The sequence below is a fragment of the Chiloscyllium punctatum genome, chromosome 10 (assembly GCF_047496795.1).
Source record: "Chiloscyllium punctatum isolate Juve2018m chromosome 10, sChiPun1.3, whole genome shotgun sequence".
Taxonomy (NCBI): domain Eukaryota; kingdom Metazoa; phylum Chordata; class Chondrichthyes; order Orectolobiformes; family Hemiscylliidae; genus Chiloscyllium; species Chiloscyllium punctatum.
This window is the reverse complement of record NC_092748.1, coordinates 118016006-118036849: the sequence shown is the minus strand read 5'-3', so window position 1 is coordinate 118036849 and position 20844 is coordinate 118016006. Positions and strand designations below refer to the sequence as shown.

The window sequence follows — 20844 nt, the reverse complement described above, 5'->3', positions numbered from 1 at the left end:
CATGCTGAATATTTACCATCTACCACCACTCTCTGACTTCGACCGGTTAGCCAGTTTTCTATCCAATTGGCCAAATTTCCCTCTATCCCATGCCTCCTGACTTTCCGCATAAGCCTACCATGGGGAACCTTATCAAATGCCTTACTAAAATCCATGTACACTACATCCACTGCTCTACCCTCATCCACATGCTTGGTCACCTCCTCGAAGAATTCAATAAGACTTGTAAGGCAAGACCTACCCTTCACAAATCCGTGCTGGCTGTCCCTAATCAAGCAGTGCCGTTCCAGATACTCGTAAATCCTATCCCTCAGTACCCTTTCCATTACTTTGCCTACCACAGAAGTAAGACTAACTGGCCTGTAATTCCCGGGGTTATCCCTATTCCCTTTTTTGAACAGGGGCACAACATTCGCTACTCTCCAGTCCCCTGGTACCACCCCCGTTGCCAGTGAAGACGAGAAGATCATTGCCAACGGTACTGCAATTTCCTCTCTTGCTTCCCACATAATCCTAGGATATATCCCGTCAGGCCCGGGGGACTTGTCTATCCTCAAGTTGTTCAAAATGTCCAACACATCTTCCTTCCTAACAGATATCTCTTCTAGCTTATCAGTCCGTTTCACACTCTCCTCTTCAACAATACAGTCCCTCTCGTTCGTAAATACTGAAGAGAAGTACTTGTTCAAGACCTCTCCTATCTCTTCCGACTCAATACACAGTCTCCCACCACTGTCCTTGATCGGACCTACCCTCGTTCTCGTCATTCTCAGGTTTCTCACATACGCATAGAATGCCTTGGGGTTATCCTTGATCCTATCCGCCAGGGATTTTTCATGCCCTCTCTTAGCTCTCCTAATCCCTTTCTTCAGGTCCCTTCTGGCTATCCTGTATCCCTCCACTGCTCTGTCTGAACCTTGTTTCCTCAACCTTATGTAAGCCTCCTTCTTCCTCTTTACTAGACATTCAACCTCCCTCGTCAACCAAGGCTCCCTCACACGACCATTTCTTTCCTGCCTGATCGGTACCAGCCTTCACATGCAAAGAATAATCCTCCGCCATTTTTGCCAACTCCAACACGACGCCACCACAAAACACATCATCCCTTCCCTCCCCCGTCTCCATTCCGCAGAGATCATTCCCTCCAGGACAACCTAGTCCACTCCTCCATTACACCTAACACCTCTCCCATTACACACGGCACCTTCCCATCACACCCAACACCTCTCCCATCACACACAGCACCTTCCCATCACACCTAACACTTCTCCCATCACACATGGCACCTTCCCATCATACACGGCACTTTCCCATGCAATCATAGAAGGTGCAACACCTGCCCCTTTACCTCTTCCATGCTCACCATCCAAGGCCCCAGACACTCATTTCAGATTAAGCAGCGTTTCACTTGTACCTCTTTCAATTTGGTCTATTGCATTCATTGCTCCCAATGTGGTCTCCTCTATATTGGAGAGACAAAATGCCGACTGGGTGATTGCTTTGTTGAGCACCTTCGGTCTGTACGCAATCAGGTCCCGGACCTTCCTGTGACTTGCCACTTCAACACACAATCCTGCTCCCATGCCCACATGTCTGTCCTTGGCCTGTTGCAATGTTCCAGTGAAGCTCAACGCAAATGGAGGAACAGCATCTCATCTTCCAATTAAGCACGTTACAGCCCGCCAGTCTCAACACTGAATTCAATAACTTCAGATAATATTATTTCATTTATCTTTTCTTTTTATATATTTTTTTCAGTTCTGTACCTCTTATTTCTTGATTGTCTCTCTTTCTCTCGCTCCCACTCTCTTATCACCTTTTTCTCTCCTCTTCCCCTTTGCTACCCTTTTCCCTTGTTTTCCATTTTGCCTCTGCTTCACCCCTCCCCCACATATTTTGTCACAAAGCACTGGCTTCAGCCTTGGTCATTCACAGCTCTTAATCTCCCTATAATCTCTCAATGCACTGTCACTATCATCCCTTTATTGCTCCCTTTGCTTCTGGAGCCATGACTCACCTTCTCTCAGCCTTGTATAAATACCTCCCTATTTCTCCCCTTTTTTTAAGCTTTGACAAACGGTCAGTTAGACTTGAAACGTCAGTTCTTTTCCCTCCTTACAGATGCTGCCAGACCTGCTGAGATTTTCCAGCATTTTCTCTTTTGTTTTTAGAAAGTTTAATCTTGATGGATTGAGGTATTGCCACAGAGAAAGTCCACAAGTTCCCAGGTATCTCAAACAAAACACAGTTAAAAATCACACAACACCAGGTTATAGTCCAACAGGTTTAACTGGAAACACTAGCTTTTAGAGCGATGTTCCTTCATCAGGTGATTGTGGAGTACACAATTGTAAGACATAGAATTGTGTCTTGATTGTTTGGATTCGTGGTGCTGGAAGAGCACAGCAGTTCAGGCAGCATCCAAGTAGCTTCGCTGTGCTCTTCCAGCACCACTAATCCAGAATCTGGTTTCCAGCATGTGCAGTCATTGTTTTTACCTCTTGATTGTTTGTTAAGTCTCTCATCTGTTAGTGTGACCATGCTAGTTTCACTTCTTTCATATGTAAATCACAAAACCTTTTTTACAAGTTACATCCTTTTGTTTGTAGAGACCACTATGTGAATGTAAATATTTTTAAAAGTTGTTTTAGCAGCTTTTTTCTCATGAAAAATTTCTTTGAGACAATCATGGAATCAGAAAGCTTGCAACTGGAGACACAAAGAATAGTAACAATAAAATACAGGGGATGTGGGAGAACCAGTCATGTCAGGATGGGGTTCCTGATCCACACAGGGAAAAAAAAGATGAACACCACAGCAGAAACCAATCTCTGACAAGGCGTGAGGCAGCCACAGTTAGAGCTCAGTTCTGTTTAATTCATTGGAGACAGTCCATGAGTCAATATTCACTTTTCACACCTTCTGACCCATATTGACTGGTTGCGCATGCGCGGCAGATGACCGCCGTTAGTACGCAGGTACATTGGCTTGGGCCGGCTGCAACGCAGGCGCACTGCTGGCACCGAGCTCCAGCGCAGGTACGTTGGCTGGGGCCGGCTGCAACGCAGGCGCACTGCTGGCACCGAGCTCCAGCGCAGGTACGTTGGCTGGGGCCGGCTGCAACGCAGGCGCACTCTGGGCACCCAGCTCTAGCGCATGCGCAGAGGCCGGGCTCGGCTGTGACGCAGGCGCACTCTGCACGATCCGGGCGTCCCGCGAAGGAAAATTTTTCATTCCCCCCCCCCCCCCCCCCCAAAAAAATCGAGTTTTATTTAAAATTCTCCCGGCGCCGGACCTTCCTCCTCCCGGGGCAGGACGGAGAGCGGGGGCCCGGTTCGGAACTGACGGGACTGCCGTCTGACTCGGCAGAGACTCCGCCGCCTGCGGCCTGGATGCTCAGTTCTCGGGTAAGAGCAATGGGGCCTCGGGGCCTGGGGAGAGTGAGCGGGCCCCAGGTGGGGAGAGGATCAGGGCCTTGGGGAGGGGGAGCGGAGTGTGAGGAGGACCCGGGGACAGTGAGGGGCACCCGGGGAACGGGATACGGGAGGCCCCCTGGGGAAGAGGCTCGAGGCCTTTCCGGGGCCCGGGTAGGGAGAGACTGAGGGGATTAGGGGAAGGTGGTGGGATCCGGCAAGTTTACAGCCTCCGGTGGTCTCTGAGGAAAATACATCCCTCACTTGGATTCCGGCCCGAGGCCCATCCTCGGGGCTTCGTTCTGTTTCTCCGGCTCCGGCTGCCCTGAGCCTCCGAAGAGCCGCTATCACTCGTTGGGTCAGAGCTGTCAGAACTTGCTGTGGGGAAAAAAACACAAGGACAGAGCTCTGACCAGCTCCAGCAACCAGCACTGTTTGAAACTTTGCTCCTCCAGCCAGGATTATAGAACAACATTATCAATCGAATATATTTCTGGGGTACAGTACTGGGGGGGACAGATCTGTCACTGTATAACACTGAGGTACAATACAGGGGGGACAGGTCTGTCACTGTATAACACTGGGGTACAGTACTGGAGGGGATGTGTCTCTCATTGTATAACACTGGGGTACAGTACTGGGGGGGACAGGTCTGTCCCTGTATAACGCTGGGGTACAGTACTGGGGGGGACAGGTCTGTCACTGTATAACCCTGGGGTACAGTACTGGTGGGGACAAGTCTGTCACTGTATAACCCTGGGGTACAGTACTGATGGGGACAAGTCTGTCACTATAACACTGGGGTACAGTACTGGTGGGGACAGATCTGTCACTGTTTCACACTGAGGTACAATACAGGGGGGACAGGTCTGTCACTGTATAACACTGGGGTACAGTACTGGAGGGGATGTGTCTCTCATTGTATAACACTGGGGTACAGTACTGGGGGGGACAGGTCTGTCCCTGTATAACGCTGGGGTACAGTACTGGGGGGGACAGGTCTGTCACTGTATAACCCTGGGGTACAGTACTGGTGGGGACAAGTCTGTCACTGTATAACCCTGGGGTACAGTACTGATGGGGACAAGTCTGTCACTATAACACTGGGGTACAGTACTGGTGGGGACAGATCTGTCACTGTTTCACACTGAGGTACAATACGGGGGGGACAGGTCTGTCACTGTATAACCCTGGGGTACAGTACTGGCGGGGAATGGTCTGTCACTGTATAACACTGGGGTACAGTACTGATGGGGACAGGCCTGTCACTGTATAACACTGGGGTACAGTACTGGTGGGGACAGATCTGTCACTGTATAACACTGAGGTACAATACGGGGGGGACAGGTCTGTCACTGTGTAACCCTGGGGTACAGTACTGGCGGGGAATGGTCTGTCACTGTATAACACTGGGGTACAGTACTGATGGGGACAGGCCTGTCACTGTATAACAACTGGGGTACAGTACTGGTGGGGACAGGTCTGTCACTGTATAACACTGGATTACAGTGCTGATGGAGACAAGTCTGTCGCTGTATAATGCTGGGGTACAGTACTGGTGAGGACAGGTCTGTCACTATATAACAATGGGGTACAGTCTGGTGGGGACAGATCTGTCACTATATAACAATGGGGTACAGTACTGATGGGGACAGGCCTGTCACTGTATAACACTGGGGTACAGTACTGGCGGGGGCAGGTCTGTCACTGTATAACTCTGGGGTACAGTCCAGGTGGGGGCAGGTCTGTCACTGTATAACACTGGATTACAGTGCTGATGGAGACAAGTCTGTCGCTGTATATTGCTGGGGTACAGTACTGGTGAGGACAGGTCTGTCACTATATAACACTGGGGTACAGTCTGGTGGGGACAGGTCTGTCACTATATAACAATGGGGTACAGTACTGGTGGGGACAGGTCTGTTGCTGTATAACACTGGCTCATACAAGATTCTTAGGGGTCTAGACAAGATTGATATGGAAAGTTTGTTCCTATTGTGGGAGATTCTAGGACCGGAGAGCATGATCTCAGAACATCATTTAAAACAGTTGAGGAAGAATTTCTTTTGTCAGAGGATAGTGGTCAGTACAGGTGGCGACAGTTTTGGCATTATATCATGTTTTAGATTTAGGTTTATTGTCACGTTTACACAAATATGGTGTAAATTGTTTTTTGCATGTGCAAAGTGTTGTCATGCTCCAGCACCATCCTCAAACACTGAATATAAAGCTTTTACTGCAGTAGAGATTTTTATTCTCTCTTCTTCCTCCTCTGCTTCTCCTTCAGTCACTGTTTGACATCGGCTAGAGTCTCTGAACTGGGTTCCTCGGTCTGTGCATCAGGCTCAAAACTTGCTATTCAGGCTCTGGGCTCTTGGTTACTCCTGTGACTGCCACATCTGAACTGTGGCCATGGGCTTGGGGATGTGCAGGTTCTGTACCTCCTGTTCCCCATCCAACACTCCTCCAGACATTGCTGCCTGTCTGCTATTTGTCCCTTTCGTCGATGCTTTTTCTCCTGCATGTGCCCAGGCATAGCTGTGGACAAAGGGGTTGAGTGGCGGGGGATTAGGTCTGTTGCTTCATAATGCTGGAGGAACACAGCAAACCAGGCAGCATCAGGTGGTGGAGACATCAATGTTTCGGGTGTAATCCCTCTTCGGGTCCTGAAGGAGGGTTACACCTGAAACGTCGACCTCTCCACCACCTGGTGCTGCTTGGCTTGTTGTGTTCTTCCAGCCTCCTGCCTGCCTACTTTGGATTCCAGCATCTGCAGGTTTTTTTGTCTCTTTTTTAATACTGGGGTACAGTACTAGTGGGGTCAGGCCACCATAATCAGTGACAGGTTTGTACCCATATATCATTGGCTCGTTATAATTTTCACCAATTCAGGAATCTTAACCTTTATTTCAAAGGAAATAGAGTATAAAACTGGGAGGTTTTGCTAAAAGTATACAAGGCAATAGTCAAACCACAGCTTGGAGTCCTGTAAACAGTTTTGGGCCCCTTACCTGAGGAAAGAAAGATTTGCTGGGATTGGAGACAGTCCAGAGATGGTTCGCTAGACTGATATCAGGTATGGAGGGACTATCTTATGAAGAATGTTTGAGTAGATTGTTCATGTACTCGTTGAAATTTAGAATAATGAGAGGAGATCTTGTTGGCTCATACAAGATTCTTAGGGGTCTAGACAAGATTGATATGGAAAGTTTGTTCCTATTGTGGGAGATTCTAGGACCGGAGAGCACGATCTCAGAACATCATTTAAAACAGTTGAGGAAGAATTTCTTTTGTTAGAGGATAGTGGATCTGTTTACTTCCTTACTACAGAGATATGTTGAGGTTGTGCCGTTGAGTACAATCAAGGTTGGGATAGATTTTTAACCATTTCTGATCAAACGTTTCTAATCTTGGGTCTGATTTTTGTGCTAATTCCCTTCAGTCTCTCCTCTAATTAGTAACTCTCCAGCAGTGATTATAGTTACTTACTGTCTACTCCATCAAAGCTGCTTAACATTTTGTATTACATCTCCCTTTACAACTTCCTGCTCTGACAGGAATGATTTCAGTTTCTGCAGAAGCTCCACATTCACTGATATGTGTGGAAAGGTGGTGGGTGCCTGGAATACGTTATCAATGGAGGTGGTAGAGGCGGGCACAAGAGTTGTCATTTAAGATGTATCTAGACAGATACATGAATTGGCAGGGAGCAGAGAGATACAGACCCTGAGAAAATTGCCGACATGTTTAGATAAATGACCTGGATCGACGCAGGCCAAATGGCCTGTTCCTGTGCTGTAATGTTCTTTGATCTTTGAATTACCTAATTTTTGGGACCTTTCTGGTAAATCTCACTGCTCACCAAAACCTTGACATATTTCCTTACGGGTACCCTGCAGGATTGTGCAGGTCATGCCAATTTTTGAATGTTTATCACCTTTGCTTTTGGATTGTGCGTAAAGCTAAGAAGCACTGTGACCTGTCACCAATGATTTCCATACATTATTCCATCCTTGAATCTTGTTTCAATTTGTACCATTGAATTTAAATTGCCTCTCCATATTATTCCTACCAAAGTGCGTCACTTCACGTTTTTCTGTATTAAATTTCACCAGTTTCTCTATGTTCTCCTGAAAACTGTTGCTAATCCACCTGTAATCATTCATTGTATTTCTCGGTTTTACATCATGTAGAAATTTTGCATTTGTGTCCTGCTGGGTAATGTATTGTCTTTTGACTCTTTCCCAGTTCTGTAACCATTCTACCACCATCCCCCTAGTGGGCTTAAATTTTGCCAACAAACTTGTTTAATGATAATTTATCAACTGCTGTTAGAAATCAGTATGCACATCAGCAACTGCTTTGTCTGCTGTTACTTCATCAAAAACCCTTTACAGTTTGTCAGATATGATCTGCCTCTTAACAAATCCATGCTAAAAAACTGTTTCTGGTACTTCACATATTTCCAAGTGGAGTAGAAGCATAGAAAATAGTTGCAAGATTTGGCTATTTGGCCAATGAACCTGTTCAATGTTCTCCATAATCATGGCTGTATCTCAACACCATACTTGCTCTCCCTCTAAGCCCTTTAGTATTGAGAAAGCGATCTATTCAGATTCACTACCCTCTGATGAGATTTCTGTCATCCCCATTCAGAAAGGCCGACTGTGTATCCTGAAACCAAGACTCCTTTTTCTGGATTCCCCAGCCAGGGATGTCTTCAACCCTGTCTAGCCCGATCAGAATGTTATACATTTCAATGAGATGATGTGGTCATGTATTTTGTTCTGCCTAGTGGTCCCAGAATGCAGCCCATCCTGATTGGGTGACTATTTTATTTTCAGCATTGCCAGCTGTTGATGTATTTCATTGAAACTTTTCCCTCTGCTTCGGTAGCTTCCCCATAATTACATGGTTTGAGTTATGCTACTGCCTGTTGATGTGGGTCTTGATACAAAGGTTGAAATATTTACAGAATAGATGGCTTTCCACTGAATTAAAAATTCTAAGGAGAGGGGAGCATGAAAAATTTAAGACCTTCAACAAGGATCCGCATGATAGACTGGTTAGGAAGGTTAGAACACACGGAGTGGAGGAAGAGCTAGCAATTGGATTAAAAAAAAGGGTGGTGATAGAGTGTTGTCGTTTGCACCGGAGGCCTTTGATCAGTATTATAGCGCAAGAATCAATGCTGGGACTACAGTTGTTCGTCATTTGTTTGTGAATGTAGGAGGCATGGTTTGTAAGTTTGGGGTTGAGACCAAATTTAGCGGTATAGGGGCAATGAAGAAGGTTATTTAAGAGTACAACAGAATCTTGATCAACTGTGCCATTGTGCAACGGAATGGCAGATGCAGTTTAATGCAGATAAATGTGAGGTGTTGCATTTTGGTAAGACAGACCAGAGCAGGACTTAGTTAATGGCAGGGCCCTGGTAGTATTGTCGTACAGAGAGACTGAGAGTGCAGATATGTAGTGTCTTCAAAGTGATGTCATAGGTAGACAGGGTGTTGAAGATGATGTTTGGCGTATCAGTCAGAGAATCGAGTACAGGAGTTGGAACATCATGTTACAGCTATGCAAGACATTGGTATAGTCTTGCATAATTCTGATCAGCCTGCTGTAGGAAGGATATTATTAAACTGGAAAAGGTGCAAAAAAGAATTGCCAGGATGTTAACAGGCCTGTTAGGTTTGAGTTATAATGAGAGGCTGGATAAGCTGGGACTTTTTCTTTGGAGTGTTGGAGACTGAGGGGTGACCTTATATAGACATTTATAAAATCATGAGGGGCATAGATAAGGTGAATAGCCAAGGTCTTTTGCACCCGGTATGAGAGACCAAAAGTGGAGAGCATAGGTTTAAAGTGAAAGGGGAAAAGTTTAAAAGGGACTCGAGGGGCAACATTTTCGCCCAGAGGGTAGTGTGTATATGGAGCTGCCAGAGGTAGAGGTGGGTACAGTTACAACATTTAAAAGACATTTGAATAGGTACATGGATAGGAAAGATTTAACGGGATATGGTCCAACACAGGCAAATGGGTTCAGTTTAGGAGCCCTGGTCGGCGTGGACAAATTGGGCCAAAGGGTCTCTTTCTGTGCTGTATGACTGCATGACTCTATTAAACGTAAAGAAAAGCATATAGTTGTGCCAAGACAGGTCAGAAGATTGGAAATAATTTTTAAAAAAGTAAAGGATGAGTTCAAACAATAATGCAAAAATTAGGGTATGAGAGTAAAGCTAGCTAGAAATATAAAAGCAGGTAGTAAAATCTCCTTTAGATTTTAAAAGAAAAAAATAATTAACATGGTAACATTCCAGCTATGGAAAGTGGGTCAAGGGATTTAACACAGCAATGGAAACTGAGATGGCAGAGGAACTGAGTGGTCATTTGGCATTGGTTTTCATTATAGAGAATACACCTAATATACCAGGCATGGAAGGGAGGGAGGAACTCAATAAAATTGCAATCAGCAGGGAAATGGTACTAAGTAAATTGTTGGAGCTAGATTAGAGTGGTGCTTGAAAAGCACAGCAGGTCAGGCATCATCTGAGGAGCAGGAAAATTGACATTTCGGGCAAAACCCATTCCTGATGAAGGGCTTTTGCCTGAAATGTCGATTTTCCTGCTCCTCGGATGTTGCCTGACCTGCTGTGCTTTTCCAGCACGACTACTAGACTCTGATCACCAGCCTCTGCAGTCCTCACTTTTGCCAAATTATTGGAGCTTTCTCCTGATAAGGTCGAAAGTTCTGGTGGACTTCGTTCTTGAACTTTAAAGAAGGGGCTAGTGAGATAGTCAGTGCATTGGTTTAGTTTTCCAAAATTCTTTATATGTGGCAACATTCTATTGGATCAGAAAATAGTGAATGTGAATCCTTTCATTGAACAAAGAAGGGAGAAAGAGAGCAAGAAACTCCAGATGAGTTAGCTCAACACCTGTCATAACAAATGTGTTAGAAGCTATTAAAGACATTAGAGCAAGGCAGGGTAATTAGAAAGAGTGAACGTGATTTTGTGAAAGGGAAATCATGTTTATCCAATTTCTTGGAATTCCTCTAAGAAATGGCACATGTCGATAAAGGGGAAACCAATGAATGCACTATTCTCAGATTTTCAGAATTCATTTGTTAAAATGGTACATCAAATGGTTTTCCAGAAATTAAAAGCATGGCATAAGCTTAGTGTATTAGCTTGGTAGAAGATTGGCTGGTTCACAGGCCACAGAGAAAGCATAAATACATTTTTGGTTGGCAATATGTAACAAATTGTGTACTGCAGGGTTTAGAACTGGGACTCACCTTTTACAATTTATATCAATGACTCGGATGAAGGGATCGAAGTTATGTTTGCTAAGTTTGTTGACGTAGGTAAAGACATCAGATTTATGAAATGACATTTGTGAATAAGATGGGTTTTTATAACCAGTATTGATTGTTGTTATGATCACCATTATTGAGAGTAGCTTTATATTCCAGATTTATGAATTGAAAGTAAATTCCACCAGCTGCCATACTGGGATATGTATTTGTGCCTCCAGAGCATTAGCCTCGGCCCCAGTATTCCTGGTCCAGTGGCATGGGTGAAAGGGCCTATTTCCGTGCTTTGTAACCTATGATTCTAAAATGGGTAGTATAATGGACAGTGAAGAAAGGTTATTTAAATTTACGAAGAGATCTTAATCATTTGGGTAGTGGTAGATAAATACAAGGTTTCCAGTGACATTATCACTCACCACTGTCCCCCTTCAAATGTTTGTACACATTGCTGGGCAGAATGAAGGACATGTGAATGTGTCACAATCTATATGATGCTTAACTTCAACAATGGTGATTGCTGAATAAATATATTCTGTAAATTTGCAAGATAAATTTCTGTTAAACTGTTTGTACGAGGCATCTGATAAGATCAGTAATGTTAATACATACCGCTAATAGCAAGGCAGTATTTCATGCAACAGATTTGTTTACGCACTAGTTTGTACAATGTTTTTGTTGGCAGCAAGACTGCAATAAGGAGGAAAACTGGGTGTGTGAAATGGTGTCATGGACCTATGAACTGTGCAGCTCTGGCTCAATAATATAAGCAAACTTTGTATTTCGAAACTTGGATTGTGTCTGCTGAGAGTGTATTTTGAACTGTGTGATGCAGGTGAAGTAATGCTAGTTAGAAAGCTAACATATTTGGGGTGGTGAAGACTTTCCTCACAAGAAGTATTATTGTGATTCAATCCCCGATAGTTGTGCTATAAGATGAAAGACTGGGGGATTCTTCAGTAGCTGTGGTTTTCATTTTCAAAAATATATATTAATGGCTGTTTTATTTATATATTCCTCATGTTTCGCCTACCTGGTGAAATATAGGTTATGAAATTGGTTTGCGTACGAACAACAGAATAATTGGCAGTTTGAAAGCAGCCTGTAGACTCTCATCTGAGGATTTCTGGGCTGTCTGTGTACTGCACATGCCAAATTCTGATTAACCAATGACAGGACTGATCTGATGGTGTCTCATGTAGTAACCACTTTGTGTGACTGTGAGCCAAATCCAAACAGATTTGCTGAATTCAGAGCCGAGGAGAATGGACACTTTTTTTCAATACTTGTCATAATTTGTGTCACAATTATGTAAATAGTTCATTTGATTTATGTGCAACTAAAATAATTAGCTAAAAGGCTAATAGTATGAATTGAGTTCATGTTTACATTACATAAAGCAGGATTATATATTGATGGTGGTGCACCACAACAGTAGCATGTGGGTGTTTATGAACAGCAGTATGGTTCTGGATAAGCTGCTTCTCCAGGAAGCATTTCCATCTTGAGCGCATAGGTTTGTTAAAGGCGAACAGGGTGCGGGCACTGTATAGCATCGGGGAGAATAATTGTTATCTAGCCACTTTGATCCAGCAGCCTATCACAACCCTTGGGTTGGAAAATGGTACAAATTTTCTCAAGGACAGGAGGATGCAATTGAGCTATGGCGATCTTGAGTGCAGTCCTGCTCTGGGGTAGCTTCTTATACTGGGGATGCTAGAAATCTGAAACAAACATAGAAAATCCTGGAGAAACTGAGCAGATTTGGCAGCATCTGTGGAGAAGGAAACAGTTAATGGTTTGAATCTGCTTTGTCTCATTGGGCTGTAGAAATACTGATTTTTGTTTTCATTGAAAGTACAATTATTGTATTCAGCAAATCTTTGCTTGCTGCCTTAAGACTGTGTGCTTTTTACGTGGACTGTTAAAAATTATGAGAAGCTTTTGTGAAACCTTACAGCACAGGAGCAGACTGTGCAACCCATCATGTCTGTACTGGCTGTTTGAAGGAATTCTCTATTTTGACCTACTCCTCAGATTATTGTGTAAATCTCTGCAAATATTTTCTGTTCAGGTTTATGACAAATTCTGTTTTGAAAATGACAATTTCCCTTCTGGCCAATTTATCTCACAAGTGTGTCTCTTGGTCAGTTACTTAAGCAAACATTTTATTAACCGACACCTATGGGACCAGGAGAGTTGATAAAATATTTTGGGGAATCAAAAGTTGCACAAATCAATGTAAAACACACTAAATAATAGAAACTGAATGCTGGGGGTATATACATCACCATTATACTTTTTAACAGCATAAATCGCAGAAATAATAATGCAACTTTGCCTTAAATAAAACTTAATGGCAGAGAGCTTTCTCACTCGCACCCTCAAGTGATTACTTGGACATTGTTGTAGATCGCGGTATTTGAGGAGAAATTCAATCAACTGTTGCTATTTCATGTGGTCATTCAATTGAACAATAAGTATATTCACACTGAAGTAAATAAATTAAAAACTGTAATAATTGGTCAGAATAATACACTAAGCTATGTGGACTTTAAGGTATATAATTTTTGCTGGTTTATCAAGAGTGCAGGTTAAAACAATGTTTGCTGTGTTACTAACCAGGTTAGAGATCATTATTAAAATAACAAAAGGGAGTAGGGTTTTTTCACACTGAGGGAATAGTAAGTGCGTTACTAAACAGTGGAACAGAATACCTTTTCAAAGGGAAATTGATGAATAATGAAAAAAAAATTTAACGGGTTTATGTCTCCTTGTTCTGCTGAGTTGTAAGTACTCTCCTGCAGTATTCTGCGAATTCTCTGGGGCATTTTTTAGCATTAAGATCCACTCTGGTGATTTCTTTTCTCCATTCATCTCCTGTATTCTTCCTGCTAAAGTGCATAAACTCGCATGTTCCCACATAATCTGTCTGCCAAGATTCTGCCTGTATTTATCCCTCTGCAGGCTTTTTGTGTCATTCTCAGCATTTGCCTTTCCACCTATTCTTGTATAATTGTAAATTTCATAATAGTACATAAACCTACCCCATCCAAGTCGTGAATATATATTTCATGGTAAATATTGTGATCCCTGTGGCATTCCACTATTTACAGATTGCTATCCTGAGAATGACACCTTCTCCTGTTAGTTATCCCAATGCTTCTTTTGTTAGTCCATCCTCTCCATGCTAACATAAGACTTTTAACCCCAGGGATTCTTATTAAGTAGTTCAGCATGTGTATTATTAACCATCCTTTTGGAAATCCAAATATATTACATCTACTGGTTCTCCTTTATCTATTCTGTTTGTTACCATCTCAAAGAATACTGATTAATTTGTCAAACATGATTACCCTCATGAAGCTATGTTGATGTGTTGAATAAAATTGTGTATTTTTAAATGTTCTGTAAGTACTTTTATCATAGGTTCTAATATTCTCCCAGTGACATATTAAACTAACTGGCTCTTTAGTGTCTGGTCTTCGTTTAACTGGTTTCTATCTCATACAGTTAAAATCTGAAATGCATTATGGATCCCAGCTCCTGAAAAATCTGAGTCTTATCAAACCTAAAAGTCATCAAATTAGTGATGCCTCTGAGTCTCACCTTTTTGCGTCAGTGGCTGTTTGCCATGTGCATATTTGTGATATTTCATGATAGAAATCCATCATCATACTCTGTCAATCCTCGTGAAACACATTCTGATTCATTTTTTAAATTAATTCTCGCAGAAGTGTTGAAGCTTTAGTTTTAACATTGAGTCATGGAAATGTTATGATGATTGCTTTCACTTGATCTGTTTGTATTCATTTTCCTTCCTTTTCCCAAGAGGTTGTATGGATTTGGGTAGGTTGGGGAATGTAGGTATTGTAGTGTACGCGGTATCACAGCTGTATGGGACAGCTTGAATGAGCCAGGGTTATTTTATCCATCATTGTTTGTATGCTGACTCTAAAGTTTGATGTATCTTAAACCCAACAGAGTGTGCATGCACAGCATCTCCAGCAGTACCAAGGGACTCCTATTGTATCAGTTGAGAAGCAGGTGGTTCTGGTTGGTCAGCAATGAATGGTTTTTAGCAATTTTACCTGAAGTTGAGAGACAACTCTACCTTTGGGAATCCTTGTTGCCTACACTTGTGCAAAGCTAGGTGAACTTATTTATGCACAATATCTTTTGAAAGGTATTTAAATAACTGTCTAAGCTTTAATACTGAACTTTTTTTGCATATTTGCTCAGGGGATGTGGGTGGCACTGGCGAGACCAGCAATTATTGCTGTTCCCTAATTGCTCTGGACTTGGTGGCGATGTGCTGCCTTCGTGAACTGTTGCAGTCCTTGGGATGGAGGGGCATCCAGTGCTGTTAGGGAGGGAATTCCCAGAATTTGACCGAGCAACACTGATGGAATTGGGATGTTCAAAGTCAGGATGGTGGTGAGGCTTGGAGGGAAACTGTAGTTAGTCATGTTCCCAAGCTGCCCTTATCCTGCTAGGTGGTCGAGGTCACAGGTTCAGATGCAGGAACTTGGTGAGGTACTATGATGCATTCTCTAGGTGATATACCTGGCTACCGCTGTGTGTTACTCGTTAAAGAAGGTGGGAGATGGGATGTTAACCAAACGTGCTGCTTTGTCCTAATGGTGCCCGGATGCTTGAGTGTTATTGGAGCTGCGTCCATTTAGGCAAGTGGGGAATATTCCATCACACAAGACTTGTGCCTTGCAGATGGTGGACAAGCTTTGGAGAAGGATTTGGACAGACCGGGAATGATTCCTCTGACCTGCTCTTGTAGCCACAGTATTTTGTACGGTTATTCCAATTCGGTCAATGGTAACCCATTGTTCTGTTTATACTGTTGAATGTCAAGGGCGAATAGTTCATTCTCTTTTGTTGAAGGTTATTGCTGAGCACCAATGTGACATGGATATTACTTGCCACTTATTGCCAAGTCTGAATGTTGTTTAATTTAGAGAGTTATGGAGTCATACAGTGTGGAAATAGATCCTTTGGCCCAACTTGTCCATGCTAACTAGGTTTCTTAAACTGAATTAGTTCAATATTTCCTGTGTTTGGCCCATATCAATGTACCTGTCCAAATGCTGTAATTATGATTACCTGTATTACATCCTCTGACAACTTGTTCCATTTATGCATAACCCTCTTTGTGAAAAAAGTTGCTCTTCAGGTCCTTTTTTTAATATCTTTCTCCTCACTTTAAATGTATGCCCTCTACCCTGGGGAAAAGACCTTGGCTATTCAGCTTATCTATGGCCCTCATGATTTGGTCAACCTCTGTATCGTCGTCCCTCAACCTCCAGAAACAATATAATGTAAATCATACCTTAATGGAAGACCTGGTGTAAATTGTATTTTCAACTCCAGGTTGTGGTCAGAATTCCAACTGCAATGTTCTTCTTGATTCTGAATAGGGGATGATATAAATGGTTCTGAATGGCAAGGGATGGCAATGTAAATTCACTTTCAATAACCAGGAAATGGCCATGTAAATGACGAGATGTGAATTCCTTACATTCTACATCTAGGACAGAGACATACCATCTTACCCTAGGGTATTCAATTTCTTGCAGGTCAGCAGAGCAAATTAACCCCTTAACATTTCATTCTGCTCTGCCTTCATCAATCTTCGTTGTCACCTCTTCAAAAAAGGAGAAAGTGAGGACTGCAGATGCTGGAGATCAGAACTTAAAAATGTGTTGCTGGAAAAGGATTCCTGAAGAAGGGCTTATGCCCGAAACGTCAATTCTCCTGTTCCTTTGATGCTGCCTGACCTACTGCGCTTTTCCAGCAATACATTTTTAACCTCTTCAAAAAACTCAATCAAGTTCGTCAGACAAGATTTCCCATGCGCAAAGCCATGCTGATAAGCCCTAATAAGTCGTTGCCTTTCCAAATGCCTGTAAATCCTGTATCTGAGAATCCCCTCCAACAATGTACTCAGCACTGACATGAGGATCACTGGTCTGTAGTTGCCTGGCTTTTCCTTGTAGCCACCTTTCTTAAGTATTGGCACAACACTAGCTTCCCTCCAGTCTTCTGGCACCTCACAGTCACTATTGATGATACAAATATCTCTGCTAGGAGCCCCGCAAGTTCTTTCCTAGCTTCACCACTATGTCCTGGGATACACTTGAACAGGTTTCAGGATTTATCTATCTTTCTGCATTTTAAAACCTCCACCATCTCCATTTCTGTAATTTGAACTCTTTTCAAGACATCATTATTTATTTCCCTAGCTTCCATGTCTTCCTCTACAGGAAATACTGATGTAAAATATTTGTTTACCATCTCACCCAGCTCCTGTGGGTTCCATATTCAAATGGCCTTCTTGTTCGTTAAGGGACCTTATTCACTCCATAGTTACTCTTTTGCTCTAAACATACTTGTAGACCCTCTTTGGATTCTCCTTAACTTTATCTGTCAAAGCTGTCTCATGTCCCGTTTTTGCTGTCCTGGTTTCTCTCTGAGGTGTAATCCTACACCACCACCCTCCCGTACCCCTCAAGGGTTTCACTTGGTCTGTCTTCTTCTTGACCAGATGCTCAATATCTCTAGTCATCCAGTGTTCTCTACTCGTGCTAGTCTTTCCCTTCACACTAAAAGGAACATGCTGTCCCTGAATTCTCGTTAGCTCGGTTTTGACAGAGTTCCATTTGCTAGATATCCCCTTACCTGCAAACAGCCTCCTCCAGTCACCTTTTGAATGTTCCTATCTAATACCATCAAATTGGCTTTACTCCAATCTAGAACTTTAACTTGTGGACCAGGCCTATCCTTTTCCATAGCTATTTTAAAACTAACAGAATTGTGTTCACTGGTCCCAAAGTGCTCCCTCATTACCACCTCAGTCACTTGCCCTGCCTTATTTCTCAAGCAAAGGTCAGATTTTGCTCCTCCTCTTAGTAGGACTGTGTACACATTGATTGAGAGTTTTTTTGAACACAATTAGCAAATTCCTCCCCATCTAAACCCTTAACATGATGGCAGTCCTAGTCTACGTTTGGAAAGTTAAAGTCCCTCACTGTTACAACCTTGTTATTCTTACAACTATCTGCGATCTCCCTACATATTTGCTGCTCAATTTCCTGTTGACTATTGCAGGCCCTCGTGCTTGGACGTGGTGGCTGTGGTGAGTTACTGCACCCAGGACCTAGAATGCCTTACAGTAAAGTACCACCCGTACTACCTGCCACGCTAGTTCACCTCTGCTATCTGACAGCGGTCTACATCCCACCCCACGCAGATGTGAAGACTGCACTTGGCAAAGTATACAACACTACAGTCTTGAGACAGAATACCCTGTGGCCTTGTTCATTATAACCATGATTACAACCAGGCCAATCTCAAAAACATGCTACCAGAATACCATCTACATGTCTCCTGTCCCACCAGAAGTCTAAACATCCTTGACGATTGCTATACAACCATCAAAGATGCCTACTGCCCTGTCCACATTCTGAAGAATCAGATTGCAATGCTGTGCTCCTTGTCTCAGCCGACAAGCAGAAATTGAAGTGTGAGGTTACCTCCGATTACAACGGGATTGTGATCAGATGGACCAATGGGCTGGGGAGTGGCAGATGGAGTTTGATTTAGATAAATGCGAGGTGCTGCATTTTGGAAGCACAAATCAGAGCAGGACTTACACAGTTAATGGTAAGGTCCTAGGGAGTGTAGCTGAACAAAGAGACTGTGGAGTGCAGGTTCATAGTTCTTGAAAGTGGAGTTGCAGGTAGATAGGATAGTGACAGGATAGTTTGTTTTTTATTGGTCAGAGTATTGAGTACAGGAGTTGGGAGGTCACGTTGTGGCTTTACAGGACATTGGTCAGGCCACTATTGGAGTATTGCATGCAGTTCTGGTTGTCCTCATATTGAAAGGTTGTTGTGAAATTTGAAAGGGTTCAGAAAAGATTTACAAGGTTGTTGCCAGGGTTGGAAGGTTTGAGCTATAGGGAGAGGCTGAATAGGCTTGGGCTGTTTTCCCTGGAGTGTAGGAGGTTGAGGGATGACCTTAGAGAGGTTTATAAAATCATGGGGGGTAAGGATAGAGTAAGTAGACAAGGTCTTTTCCTTGGGGTGGGGGAGCCCAGTTTTGAGCAGGTCTTCTCCTTGAAGTCGATTCCATTTAGCATGTTGGTTGTGCAGTGGAACACACTGGATCATAATGTGAAGGGTTTACTAATTTTCACTATTATTGTTCTGAAAATCTTCCGTTCATTCCCCTTACTATATTTAGCTGTATAAGTCAGATATCCAGTCCATATGCTAACTTGTCTCTGATTTATTTTTTCCTGTCATGGTTTGCCAAGTCTGCCAATTGAAGACGTTATTATCATAGACCTTTCCTGAAGACTTTACCCTGGGATTTATCCATTTGCCTTATTCTCCCTTTGATCTACTTTGATTTTCTTGACATGTCTTTTGCTGGCATCTTATGCAAAAACTCCTTAAATGTTTTCACATATTGATTATGTAACTGCAAGCATATATTGTGATATCATCGAAACTTCCTGTATTTTAATTAACCTTAGCCTGCTTCGAAGAAAAGTGAGCGGATGTCCCTGAATAGCCTAAGTGTTTCTAAGCCCTTGTTATTCTGAATGCTCATGTAGCAGCACAAAATACAGTGACTTATAATTACTTAATATTATTCATCTCCCTTTCTTCCAGTAATCTGAATGGTTTTGATAAAGTGAGCTTACTTAATCAAAATAACATTATTCATGGTGGTAATGCACTCTAACATGTATGGCACAAAGATCAGTGAAGTTGTGGATTGGATAGAAGGTTGTCAAAGGATACAGCGGCATGTAGATCAGTTGCAGGTATGGGCAAAGAAATGATGGCATTTAATCTGGGCAAGTGTGACATTCAGGGAAAATGTACAGTTAATGGCAGAGCCCTTAACGGCATTAACATACAGTGGGATCTTGGGGTCCTAGTCCATCCCCCCTTGAAAGTGGCCAGGCAAATAGATATGCTGGTAAAGAAGGTCCGTGACATGCCTTTATGCTTGCCTGCATTTAATACAAAAGCCAGGAAGTGATGTTGCAGTTTTATAAAACTTTGGTTCGGCTGCACTTAAAACATTTTGTTCAGTTCTGGTTGCCACATTACTTGAAGGATGTGGAGGCTTTGGGAAGGGTGCAGAAGAGGTTCATCAGGATACTGCCTGGATTAAATCTTTAGATTTAACTTTGGACAGAAGGTGATTGCACATATTTTCGAAGCAGCCTGATCAGAGATATTGTGAAATATTTAGAACAGATGGGACTTGAACCTAGACCCCTGGCTCACAGACCCTGGGAAAAGACCTTTGCTTTTCACCTTATTTATGTCTCTAACTGTTTTATAAATGGCAGTCAGGTTACCCCTCAGCCTTTAATGTTCCAGGTAAAAAAATGTTTCAGCCTATCCAGCCTCTCCTTATAACTTAAACCCTCCAGTACCAGTAGCATCTCTCCTATATCCTTTCCAATTTAATAATATCCTTCTTATTCTTTTGGATATCTGAAAAGTACCTGCTCATTATCATTTTACTGTTTGTGGAGGCTTGATGTGCCCAAATTGATTGCCACATTTACTGTGTTATTGGTGGTTCACGTCGATTTTTATCGTGTTGAATGATTATTCAAAGTATAGTATCTGTACGAATCATCACGCTTGAATCTGTGCTTTGCAGTTCTCCAGATATTAAAAGTGCCCTTGGTCATGACTGGTGGAGGGAATCAACCAGTGATGAGGAAAAATCTGGCAACTGACTGGGTGAATGAGGCACCAGCACCTGAGGATGCTGCAAATACAGTGATGCAAAATGTCTGGATTTTCTGTACCTTACGACACTTCAAGCTATGCCAGTTACAATCAGATAAGAGAGTTATTGATGAGCAGTTTGACTGAAAAGGAGGCAGTGACATCTCAACTGGACTGTCAACATTTCCCCATATAGTTGGGTCATTTCATCTCGTCTCATGGAAATAAACATTGGGGAAAAGCTGTGTGATGATGCTATAATGCCGTAGGGTCATAAGACATAGATGCAGAAGCAGGCCATTCAGTCTATTGAGTGTGCTGTGCCACCCAATGAAATCAT

At 42.8% G+C, this 20844-nt stretch overlaps 1 protein-coding gene across 1 annotated transcript in view; it reads left to right on the top strand.

The window, feature by feature from the left end:
* Window positions 1-3247: 3247 nt before the first annotated feature.
* Window positions 3248-20844, top strand: part of map3k2 (mitogen-activated protein kinase kinase kinase 2) — a 119789-nt gene continuing 102192 nt past the window's right edge. Inside the window, exon 1 of the mRNA XM_072580035.1 lies at window positions 3248-3407. The gene's annotated coding sequence lies outside the window, so the exon portion shown is untranslated. The remainder of the gene's footprint in view (window positions 3408-20844) is intronic.